The sequence below is a fragment of the Carassius auratus genome, chromosome 8 (genome assembly GCF_003368295.1).
Source record: "Carassius auratus strain Wakin chromosome 8, ASM336829v1, whole genome shotgun sequence".
Taxonomy (NCBI): Eukaryota; Metazoa; Chordata; class Actinopteri; order Cypriniformes; family Cyprinidae; genus Carassius; species Carassius auratus.
Genome location: NC_039250.1, coordinates 15,274,233 through 15,286,339, shown reverse-complemented (window position 1 = coordinate 15,286,339; position 12,107 = coordinate 15,274,233). Strand labels below are relative to the sequence as shown.

General features: G+C 36.2%; 1 long non-coding RNA gene across 1 annotated transcript; it reads left to right on the top strand.

Moving 5' to 3' along the window:
• The first annotated feature begins 8,167 nt into the window (after nt 1-8,167).
• LOC113106755 (uncharacterized) lies at nt 8,168-10,746 on the top strand. Its single transcript, XR_003292567.1, has 4 exons — nt 8,168-8,482; nt 8,637-8,705; nt 9,936-9,992; nt 10,168-10,746. It is a non-coding gene; the product is annotated as an uncharacterized LOC113106755 (long non-coding RNA).
• Nucleotides 10,747-12,107: the final 1,361 nt, after the last annotated feature.

The following is a 12,107-nucleotide window of genomic DNA, read 5'->3' as shown; positions in this document are numbered from 1 at the left end:
GACCCTACCGCTAAAAAACACATGTGCTTATCACCATAGCATGAGGCTGCTGCCAGCACACTTTACTTTTCACATGGGTACTCTGCAAGTGATAAGCAGAGCTGGTTTCCTTCAAACACAATGCTTGGAATAAAGATCATCAGACCAGAGAATATTGTTTCTCACAGTCTGACGGTCCTTTAGGTGCATTTTTGCAAATTACAAGTCTTTTCATGTGTCGAATAGTATTATGATTAGAAATTAGACTGTACAGAAACTGAAATGTACATGTAATACACACTATACACTGTCACACAATGCTAATGTTGTTAACATTAACATTTTGAGAACAAAGCATTAACAATAATAATAATTTGTATGATTTGATGTGATATGAGCTAAGCAATCGTCAGACTTAAAGGGTTACAAACCATAAAATGAAAATGATTTTGTCATTAATCACTTACCCCCAATGTTGTTCCAAACTTGAGTGTAACAAGCTCTTGGTGCTTACAAAAGATCTGTAAAGTTGCAAAGACTACAGTCTTGGGGTGTGACTAGACACTTATCCCGTGAGACTGGGTTCACGAGGACGGGAGAAGATTTTTAGAGCAAGGCTGTAAGTAAGCACTCTATGAAATCCATTTTTTATTTTTATTTTACATTTCTTTAACATGTCTAATTATTTGAATGTATAAACAACCTAATTTATTAATTGTACTTTTTCTAAAAGTAGCCTTATGATTTTTTTTTATTTTTTTTTTGACTCAGAAATTCTGTGTTGGGTATTTAAAGTTGTGTGGTTATCAAATGAAGGCATAAAACATTTAATTTATCTTTTAAATAAATTTAAATTAAGAAAACTTTATTTATTGGCAAACAAAGGGGATTTACTATTAAAATTCATTAACATTCATTAACAGAGACATGCAGAATATGCAGGATTCATATTTGAAATAGACTTATGCGGTAGATAACGTGCATATCATGATTTGAGTGTAATGACCTACTTCTGATTAATTCAAAGTCTGATTAATTCAAAGTGTTTTTTATGACTGGATAAAGACTACACTGTGTAATTTTCCTGCTTATCATGCGTCCACTTGCCTGGTAAGGAATATAAAATATCTTGCATACCACCACTGTGAAAAGGCCAGTGTCATGCAAATATTTTTGAAAGGTCTGGGCAAAGATATCGTCACATTTTCTCAAGACTAATTGTGCCAAGAGATCTCGTCACATCCTTACTAAAATCTCAAATCCAGAGAGATATTCTTTATAAAAGTTTAGAGTCAACCACTCTTACCTAAAATGTCTCATTCTAACATGCCCCCACATGTCTACGTCATGATGTGGGAAGATTTGCATAATGCTGCCTGAATCTTCATTCAAAGAGATAAGGCATCACTTTAATTCTCACTCTTGCCCCCAGTTCCATGTTGTGGAGTAGCTGTGTGTTTTGTTGTGAAAGCGAAACTACTTTGTTTGGCCTTCCAAAAGAGGAGATAACTAGAAATCAGTGGTTAAGTTGTATTTACAACACTGTTCCAGAACTGTTCAAATCAAATATTCAGATGTGTGCCAAGCAATTTACGGAGGATGAGGACTGTTTCCTGTGAGAGTAGCCTATAATGTTGGTTTATGTTTCTATAAAGTGTGGCAGTTCCAACTTTGCAAGGATATTCTGGCACTTCTGACTCACAGTACTACACTGACATATTTAAAGAATTTGCCACTGATCATTCAGACACGAGTATTTGAGCAGTGTAGAGTAGCACTTGTTGTTTGTTGTTTCTCCGATCACATATACAGACAAGTCAAGCCGGGAAACATTAAAGCCTATCGTCTGGTTCCACTGATGCATGTGCACAGTTGAGGTTTTGCGACAGTGAGTTGTGGTGTGTGCAAGATCAGATGAAATCCACATAGAAGAGGGTGATAACAATGTGAAGGCAGCGGACTACCAGTTAAAGCATTTTATATCGACCACAAAAATGTTACCTTACATTCCAAATAAAAAGACACCGGCATTCTGGATAGAGACGTAAATGAAGTTGGTGTCATGAACGCTTGCGCATGCGTAGTAAAAGTATAACCTGTGGGGAAAAAGGCGTTTTAAACCTTATTTTGGGACGAAGTCATCAAACATTTTCAGCAATTTTTATCATATTTTACTGCTGTTTCTATACTTGCAGTTTTTATGTCCCAGTGACCAGTGAAAGTGCAGTTCTGACTAGCTGCCCGAAGGCATTGCCAAAATGGCAGATGAGTGGCATGACTTGCCTAAAAGGACTTTGGTCATATTCACAAGCCGTAGGCTAGAATCTGTGATGAAAATAATTCCCTAAATTCCCTAAATTGCAGGTTTCAAACAGAGATGTCGCAAAGGCAAAAATTACGCACTGCAGCTTTAAAACTTATTTCAACCCAAGTGTTCATATGCTTTATGTATTAAACAATGCTGGATTAAAGTAAGTCTACACTGTGTATTAATAAAAGCCTAAATAAACTGTATATTGACCACTATGTTAAAATTTCAATAATCGAATCTATTGACTGATACAAATGACTGGATTACTTTTCCAAACATGGTTATGCTTTAATAACGTTGCTAATGATTGTAACGATCTTCTCCCTCTTTCTCAGGATGTGTGTGTATCCGTGCTGTGCAGGGACACCTGTTGGCTGTTGGAGGATGTGGTTTAGAAACACGGACGTGGGTTACGGTGGCTCTCTGGTCGGTCCAGATTCATACTGAGCCAGCACTGTGATTTGCTCACTCATGTCTTCATACATGAGGCTGTAGGAGGTGGGCAGAGTGTGTTGAAGATTGGGTGGAGGCAAGGAAACTTGCTGTTGGCAGGTGTCATGCACCTGTCTTTTTTGAGGGGGCATCAGTGGGAGTCCAGGCTCATTTGGTATACACTGGCAAACTGAGACATGATGACTAAAGAAAAAGAAAAACTTGGTAGTTCATTTTATTATGTTTAAAGCATGTTAGTCTATTGTTGCATTTTTGGTTTGCAAGCAGGGTAAATCGTGACTTAATATTAAAGGGATAGTTCACCCAAAAATAAAAATTATGTCATTAATTACTCACCCTCATGTCGTTTCAAACCTGCAAGACCTTTGTTCATCTTCAGGACACAAATTAAAATATTGTGCATCATGAATGTACCTCGTGAATCTGGCCAAAGACTGACACAAAAGAGAAGAAATTGTTGAATAAAGTCAACAATAAACATAATACAAATAAGATTGGCTACATTTATTCAGTAATACCGTATTGAAATATATTCTGAGTATAAAAACAAAGCAATCAATGCAATTTGATATAGTTGAAAACCTACACATGTTTTTCAAATTCATTACCATCTATACACAAGGGGAAAACTTAAAGTAGGAATAATTTTGCACTGTAATGCAAACATGAACTATGTAACATACTCCAGTGAATTATAAGCAATAGTGTTTATCTTGTTTTGTAAAGAAATTTTACAAAAGCAAACATCACATAATGCTACCTGTTATAGTTGTTTTAGGTCAGTGTTTTATCAGTGACAAAATAAGTTTGAAAGTCTTTACTAGTGTTATGGAAGAACGAGTTGATTTGAGACATGTATGAAATTTTCTGTTAGTTTTAGTGCATTTTGAATGTAAAATTAACTGCTGTGCCAAGCTGAAATTTGGTTAGGAGACCCGTGTGTAAAAAGAGTTTTAAAGGACCTGGGTACTGAGAAATTAAAAATTAATGTTTTATACACTGTGTACTTCTTTTGAAAAGTTTAGAGTAAAAAAGATGTTTGAATATTTTTGAAAGTCTTTCATGCTCAGCAAGGCTGCATTTATGTAATCAAAATACAGTAATATAGTAACAAAAACAGTAATAATAATACTTATTACATTTATTTTTGTGTAGAAATATATAATAATTTTATTAAATATTATTGCAATTAAAATGAACTGTAATGTATTCCTGTGATGCAAGCTGAATTTTCAGCATCATTACTCTAGTCTTCACATAATTAGAAATCATTCTAATATGCAGATTTTCTGCTCAAGAAACACTGCTTAAAATTTTCACAGTTGAAAACATTGTGCTGCTTAATATTGTTTTGTGGAAACCATATTAATTTTTTTTTCTTTAAACAACATTTATTGAAATAGAAGATTTGAAGATATAAAGAAGTTTCTTTTGTGTTAAAATTGATTTCTTTCAAAAAAAAAAATATTTTGGGATTATAATAATCAGTAGGTAATTAGGTGAGGTAATTCAATTGAAGATAGCAAAAAAATAAGAAATTTTTACCCAGTATGTAATATTACCCAGTCAATTGTAATACCTTTTCTAATACAAATTGACTTATTTTCAGTTTAAAGATCTGCAGAAGATTTAGATTGATTTGACTCAACCAAATTTACATAAGTCCGCGATTGTTCTAAACACATATTTTACCAACAATGATTGTGGAACTTTTCCTTTAATGATACAAGATAAAAGTAACTTTTTTTTAAACAAAAACTGCACTTGGCTCAATAATCTGAGGGGACACGTGCCTGCCTTGAATGGGCCTGCACCTCAGGGTGTTGATGTGTTTTGGTTGAGTCATGTTTGCACCACAGCAGGGTTTATTGACCCTGCTAATCCTGAAGGTGTGTGTGTGTGTGTGTGTGTGTGTTTGTGTGTGTGTGTGTGTGTGTGTGTGTGTGTGTGTGTGTGTGTGTGTAGCGTGTGCTGTCTCAGCCATGCTGAGTGAGGTTGTAGGCTGTGGAGGTGGTGGAGACCTGGAGTTTGTTGTTGTTCTGGGCCAGGAGGAGCTGACGGAGAAAAGCCTCCAACTCACACATCTACTGTCACCCGGCTTCATACCAGTGAGTCTCACTCAAACACAGACAAGGACATCTTACTATGACATTTATAATCACGGTGATGCTAGTAGTGATTCATACAATTGCTTGTTTGTCCGTCAGTCAGTAAAAAAACTCATTTATTTTTCATACTTTCTCCAATTTTTCTCTCATGCTTCCAATCGATCAGTTGCTGCTCATCTGTTCCCTTTATTATTCTCTCCTGATGTCTAGTTTCCCGTTCAAGGGTTCTTCATTGGTGGGAATAGCATGTGTAATAATTTCTTACACTTGCATAAACACTTGTAAAGCCTGTGAAATGTCAACAAGAACAAAAACACTACACAATTAATTTTCTCTCCTGTCTATCTGCTCATATCTGTCTGTCTGTCCATATGTCTGTCTGTATGTATGGCTTTGTTCTTGATGTGGTGGACAGCATGGTGCGAGGTAAGACACCTGTATTAACAAACAAACAAACACATACGTCCTCAAACATGTAGCATTTTCAAAATCACTAGTCAATGAAATGTTTTTTAAGTGTCTGAATCCTAATATTCTAGAAAATAGAGTAGTTATCATATACTACGGGGTATTTAAAACAAATGTATTACTAAACAGCATCAAATGTCTGTTTTGTTGGCATTTTGTTCGCTCAAGTGCTCGTCACTCTTTAGCTCCGCCCACGGCACGCCTCCAGGAGCTCTGCTTTTTCTGGAGAGGATCGTAAAGCTGTATCTTTCTTTTAGAAATATAATAAAACTAAATACTTTTTGGAAATATGAAGGATGGAATACTACTCTATAGGTACTCAAGATTAACATGAGATTGGATGAAAGTATGTGTGTTATGCCCCCTTTAAAAATATTTACGTTTATATATTTATATATATATATATATATATATATATATATATATATATATATACATAATCTTATATTTTATATTATATATAAATATATTTAATATATAAACATAATATATTTGTCTCAACACATATATAAACAAAAACGTTTATTTTGCATGTGATGTATCGTTTGACAGTGCTAGTTTTTATAGACTAAATATAGACTGAAATTCAGAGACTTTTAGTCAACTAAAACTTGTTTAAACACAAAACAGGATAAGATGACTAAATGTGATAAAACCTAAAAAGGACATTCATCACAGGACTAAAATGTGACTGTTTTAATGGAATGAAATTCACAGACTTTAAGTCTACTGAAATTTGACTCAACAAAAAATAAGATAGGATGACTAAATATGGTCAAAACATATATAGTATATTTAATAAAACTAAAAATACAACATCAAGAAGTATATATACATTTTTTTATACTCAGTCTTTAAAATATGGTATTAGAAATGATCAAAGTGAAAAAATGGGTGAAAATTAAGTTTATAAGTGATGTCAGGATTTAAAAAAGAAAAGTAATTTAAAAGATGGGATTTTATACGATTTCAGAAATAGAGCATGACATAAAATGTCAGACAATGATTATTTTTAGTCTCATTGATAAGACTGTTGGTGGTTTTTTGGCACAGACACAAGGGAAATTACAACTTCTGTGCCACTTGGCCAAAGCAGCACACTCATCATATGATACAAGTAATCATAAAATAGAGATATGAATAAAAACTTGAGATAGGTATATAAACGCAGAGACACTTTTTTTAGCCTGGACAATATACAGTATCACACCCTCACAAATGTTGATTTTCTTAAGTTGTCAATGTCAAGAATTCACAGAGACGTGGCCAAAACTAGTTTTCCCTCCACTGCCCAGACATCTAGCAAACTCTCCGACTCAATCTAATCTGTGACATGCTGACCGTTCGGTCTGTGCCCATTTATTTTCAAGTGCCACCACGGTTTTCAGATGACTGATTCACAAACACCCGCAGACGTGAAAGCGATTTTTGTCTGTCTGTGGTTAAAACAGGTCATTTCAACCCTAAAATGATCATTTTGCAGCTTGTTTGTGTGTGCCTTTAGTGATGTGAACTTGTTGTCTGTTTGTGTACATAGGTTCAAAAGGATACACCAGTTTGTGACTTCATGAAGAGGCAAGGTGTGTTATCATGAGCTGTTTCAGACAATCCTGACCAGAGCAGCGATTCAGACGCACGCTCTTATAAGGTACACAAACCCACACACAGATTTAATAAAATCTAGAAAGTTATCATTCAGAAACTTTTGTTTATACATTCAGATTGTTTTGGGATTTTATAATCATATGTTCAGAGTACTCACAATCTTTTTGTACACTTTGGATACAGAGTTCTGGCGTATGGAGAAACGCACACAAACACTAACATGTAAACCTCAGACACTGAGAGAAAAGAAAGGCTTAACATTAAGACAGACAATTCAGAAATGCTGCTCTGTCTGTATGTTGCGCAGTATTCAGCACAAAGAGAACAGGAAGGGAATGTCAATGGCATGAGTTTGCAGAAGAGAAGCTGCTGTATTGTCTTCCCTTGCATCAGAACCTCAAGCAAACATGTACAATGGCTTTTTTTCCTTGAGGTTGGAACACTTCATTACAATTAATTTATTTGTTGATGTATACATTTTATATTTGTATTATATGTATGTAAAATATAAATAATTATAAATTAAACAAATAATAGATGTTATAGAAACCTGAAAATAATACATATTAAGAACAGAAAATCCTGTAATATGTAGCTTTTAGGTTGGTAAATTATTTCACTGATGAAATGGTCAGAGCAGCACTGACAACACGTGTATGTTTCTGTGTGTCCTTACTGTTGTGTGTGTGTCCATTTGTATTGGAGAGCGAGCATAAGAAAGAGTAATAAAATGTAATTTTGTGGCAAAAACATGGACATAATGAACCATTTTTATCTGGTTGTTTGCTGTATTTATTTGCTTGGTCATTGTTGTTGTGGGTTTTGGTATTTGCTGCTATAAGGCTGTAAGAACTTACCTGAAATTGTTTGGTGAAATGTTATAGACATGTAATTCAGTAAAGATCTGCATTTCACTGTGTGATTCCCTGAAGATAATTGCACACCTTTGAACGTTCAACAGCCAATCAGTGCTGTAGTATAATGACTAAATATATACCATTCCAAACATTGGGGTCGGTAAGATTATTTTATGTTTTTGGTCAGTGTTTATGCTCACCAAGCAGTATAATTAAAATGTATTCCTGTAATGCTAAGCTGAATTTCCAGCATCATTACTCCAGTCTTCAGTGTCACATGATCCTTCAGAAATCATTCTGATATGCTGCTCTTTTCTGCTCAAGACACAATTATATCACTGTTGAAAACAGTTATGCTGCTTAGTATTTTACAAATGATGACAACTGAAGCAATCAAACCAACAAAATGTTTCTTAGAAAAATGTAAAATGTTATTTTTGAGGAATATTTGCTGATTGAATAGAATAATTGAAGTCTATGAATATGCCCAAACAACATCTGTTACCTTACTAATAACCTTTGCTCTTTTCCACTGTCCTCTAACTTTCTGCTGTCTTTTTTCTCTCTCTCTGCTTTCTAGTTGAGTCAGCCGTCTCTGTGCCCGGAGCTGCTGTTCTTTCTCTGTAGTTTACTGAGTATCCGGCTGAGAGCTCTGTGCTGGGCACCAGAAAGCCTCCATTACCTCCCCTCACCTATCACAGGTTAGCACACACACACACACAAACTCTGACCTCTGGCCAAACAATGCTGTTGCCATGTGTGATGATGAGTAAGTGCTTTGGCAGCATTGCTGTCACTATTCACACAGAGTGTGAACAACTAAGTGTTTATAACCTAAAAAAATTTTTATGCTAGAGAGAGACTGTTTGAGCCAACTACATGCACACTTGAAGAACCGAGCTCAACTGGATAAAGCACATTACGGTAGGACATAAAAACACATTTTTCATTATCCACTCACCACTTTAGCGCTGAATGATTTTCCAAGAGTTTACATCTTAGATCCACATTGAGATCCGTTTTAAATAGAGAACATCCATCTCGACTGATCCAATCACAAGTGGTCAGCATAGGCAATAAAAACAGATCAGACAAAAACCTGACAGGGCCTGACAGGCAGTTGGGAGATGGGTACATCCAGTCCCCCAAGAAACTGAATCAAGTAAAGATGTTTTCCTCTTTGCTTTTGCAACATGGCACTCTTTAAGGGAAGTGATTGGTATACACCATTGAAGCAGATGCTGTTTTCTGTTCTTTGCAAAAACAATTTGATCAACAGAGTCAGCTTTCACTGTAAGGTTTTCACATTTTGTGTCATTTCGTCACAATTCACCAGTGCATAATCAAAATATGCGTTTCCTTAAATGGAAAAGAAAGGATTATGCAATGGATATGTAGTAACAGAAATAATTTAATGTTTTTTTTTTTTTTGCTTGTTTTTTTTATTTCCATCCCTACCTAGAAATCCTATCAAAAATGTTCATTTGAGACATGTTACCACCTTGTGATCGGATCACTAAACAGATCCCCAGTAGCTTCTTTTATATGTATACAGATAATCTAGTAACTGGATTAACGGCTCAGTCAGACTGAAGATATTGATCTGATTGAGCTCCATTTGAATAAAACTTCGACCAGGTTCAAAGGGATGGCATGTAGACCACAGTCACCAGAAAATATTTAACCATGTTAATGCTTGAATTTTCTCAGTTGGAGTAAAACATACTTGCCCTAATGCTTATGCTTACATATTCTTTACATTGTACGAATGCACATATATTTATTTCAAAATGTGAATCGGATGGCAACGTTAAGGTTTTGAGCACAAATGAAGTCGTTTTAACCATAACACGGCCTATATAGTTGCTGACAGCCTCACTTCAGCTGCTGATGCTTTATCTTTAATGTATTATTAATCCCGCTGGATTTCTGTGTTACTGAGTAATCTTACTCTGCTGAAGACTAGAGCATTGATGTTTTATAAGAGAGTTGCTGCACACCAAATTGTGTTCCAGCATTATTAAATAATACTTCAGTACAGAAGCCCTGTATATTGCTTCTTTGTCCTCTTTTGTAAGTCGCTTTTGATAAAAGTGTCTGCTAAATGACTAAATGCAAATGTATATTTGATGCGTTTCTGTGAATCTTCTGTAGAGATCTCATCTATCGACTTGGTGAGAATGGTGCCTTCGTACCTTCATTGATCTTGGGGTAAGTGATTCTGTACATCCTGTTTTATTATTATATATAGAAGCTGTATATAAAAGTGCAAGGCCAGATAAAGGGAGGACAGTAAAGTGTAACAATATGTAGCAGGTGTTGTAATAAAGTATAAATAATTTGGCCTCTGGAGACTAAACAGCATTTCTCTGTTCCTGTGCTTTAGGTGTTGATTGAGGACGGGCAGAGAGAAGATGTGTATCTAGATATCGGCCCTCTCTTCTCTGTGGTGTGCGCTCACAAAGAGAAACTCTTGCAGTTTTTCAAACAGTTCATGTATAACTGAAAGAGAAAAGTACATGTTTTGAAGAGAAGTCAGTCTCAGCTGGAAATGATAACCGTAAGCACTTCTGAAATTCCTCTTCAGTTTTTCAGTGTTGTGTAAATCATTAATTATGAATGCTTTTCTGTGTTTATACATCTGTTTTGCTGAGAGCACTTGCTTTTAAAAAACAATGTGATGCCGAGGTTGCTTTTTTTGTTAGGTTTTGTTGTTGAGAGCCCAGAATTGGTTTGGTTATTGGTTGGATGATGACTATTCCGATAGTTAGATAATGTTCTCTTCTTTATAAAGAGCAGATAATTTTTTTTTTTTTTTTTTGATTGTTTCGTTTATTATTATTCTTTTGTTTAACTGTAATGAAAATGTAATGGGCTTTGTTCAGTACACAAGTGTCTGATAACTGACCCAGTTGCAGTGTTTCTGTCATGGTTGATTTATAGTTTAGCCACACAGCACAGCATATGAATGCATTTACATTTACATTTACATTTAATCATTTAGCAGACGCTTTTATCCAAAGCGACTTACAAATGAGAACAATAGAAGCAGTCAGGTCAACAAGAGAACAACAACAGAATACAAGTGCCATGACAAGTCTCAGTTAGTCTAGTATAGAACGCATAGCCAGGTGTATTTATTTATTTATTTATTTATTATTATTTTTTTTTTAATTAAATGAAAAAGACAAGAAGAGGAAAAGTACTGGTGTTAGTAGGTTAAGTGCAGGTGAAAAAGATGAGTCTTTAGATGTTTCTTGAAAGTGAGTAAAGACTCCGCTGTACGAATTGAGATTGGGAGGTCATTCCACCAGCTGGGCACAGTCCAGTAAAAGGTCCGTGAGAGTGATTTTGATGTTCTTTGGGATGGCACCACAAGACGTTGTTCACTTGCAGAGCGCAAACTTCTGGAGGGCACATAGGATTTAACCAGTGAGTTTAGGTAAGTTGGTGCCGTGCCAGTGGTCGTCTTGTAGGCAAGCATCAGTACCTTGAATTTGATGCGAGCAGCTACTGGTAGCCAGTGTAACCTGATGAGGAGAGGAGTAACATAAGCTTTTTTTGGCTCATTGAAGACAACCCTCGCTGCTGCATTCTGGATCATTTGCAGAGGCTTGACAGTACATGCAGGAAGGCCCGCCAGGAGAGCATTACAATAGTCCAGTCTGGAGAGAACAAGAGCTTGGATAAGAAGTTGGGTTGCTTGCTCTGACAGGAAGGGTCTAATCTTCCTAATGTTGTATAAGGCAAACCTGCAGGACCGGGTCGTTGTAGCAATGTGGTCAGTGAAGCTTAACTGATGATCCATCACAACTCCTAGGTTTCTGGCTGTCCTTGAAGGAGTTATGGTTGACGAGCCCAGCTGTATAGAGAAGTTGTGATGAATCAATGGGTTAGCTGGAATCACCAGTAGTTCAGTTTTTGTAAGGTTAAGCTGAAGGTGATGGTCATTCATCCAGCAGGAAATGTCACTCAGACAGGCTGAAATGCGAGCAGCAACCGTCGGGTCATCAGGCTGGAATGAGAAGTAGAGTTGGGTGTCATCAGCATAGCAGTGATAAGAAAAGCCATGCTTCTGAATGACAGATCCTAAAGATGTCATGTAGATGGAGAAGAGAAGTGGTCCAAGTACTGAGCCCTGAGGAACCCCAGTAGCAAGGTGGTGTGACTTTGAAACATCACCCCTCCAAGACACACTGAAGGATCTGTCAGAGAGGTAGGACTTAACCCACAGGAGAGCAGTTCCAGAGATCCCCATCTTTCTGAGGGTGGACAGGAGAATCTGGTGATTAACAGTGTCAAAAGCAGCAGACAGGTCCAGTAAGA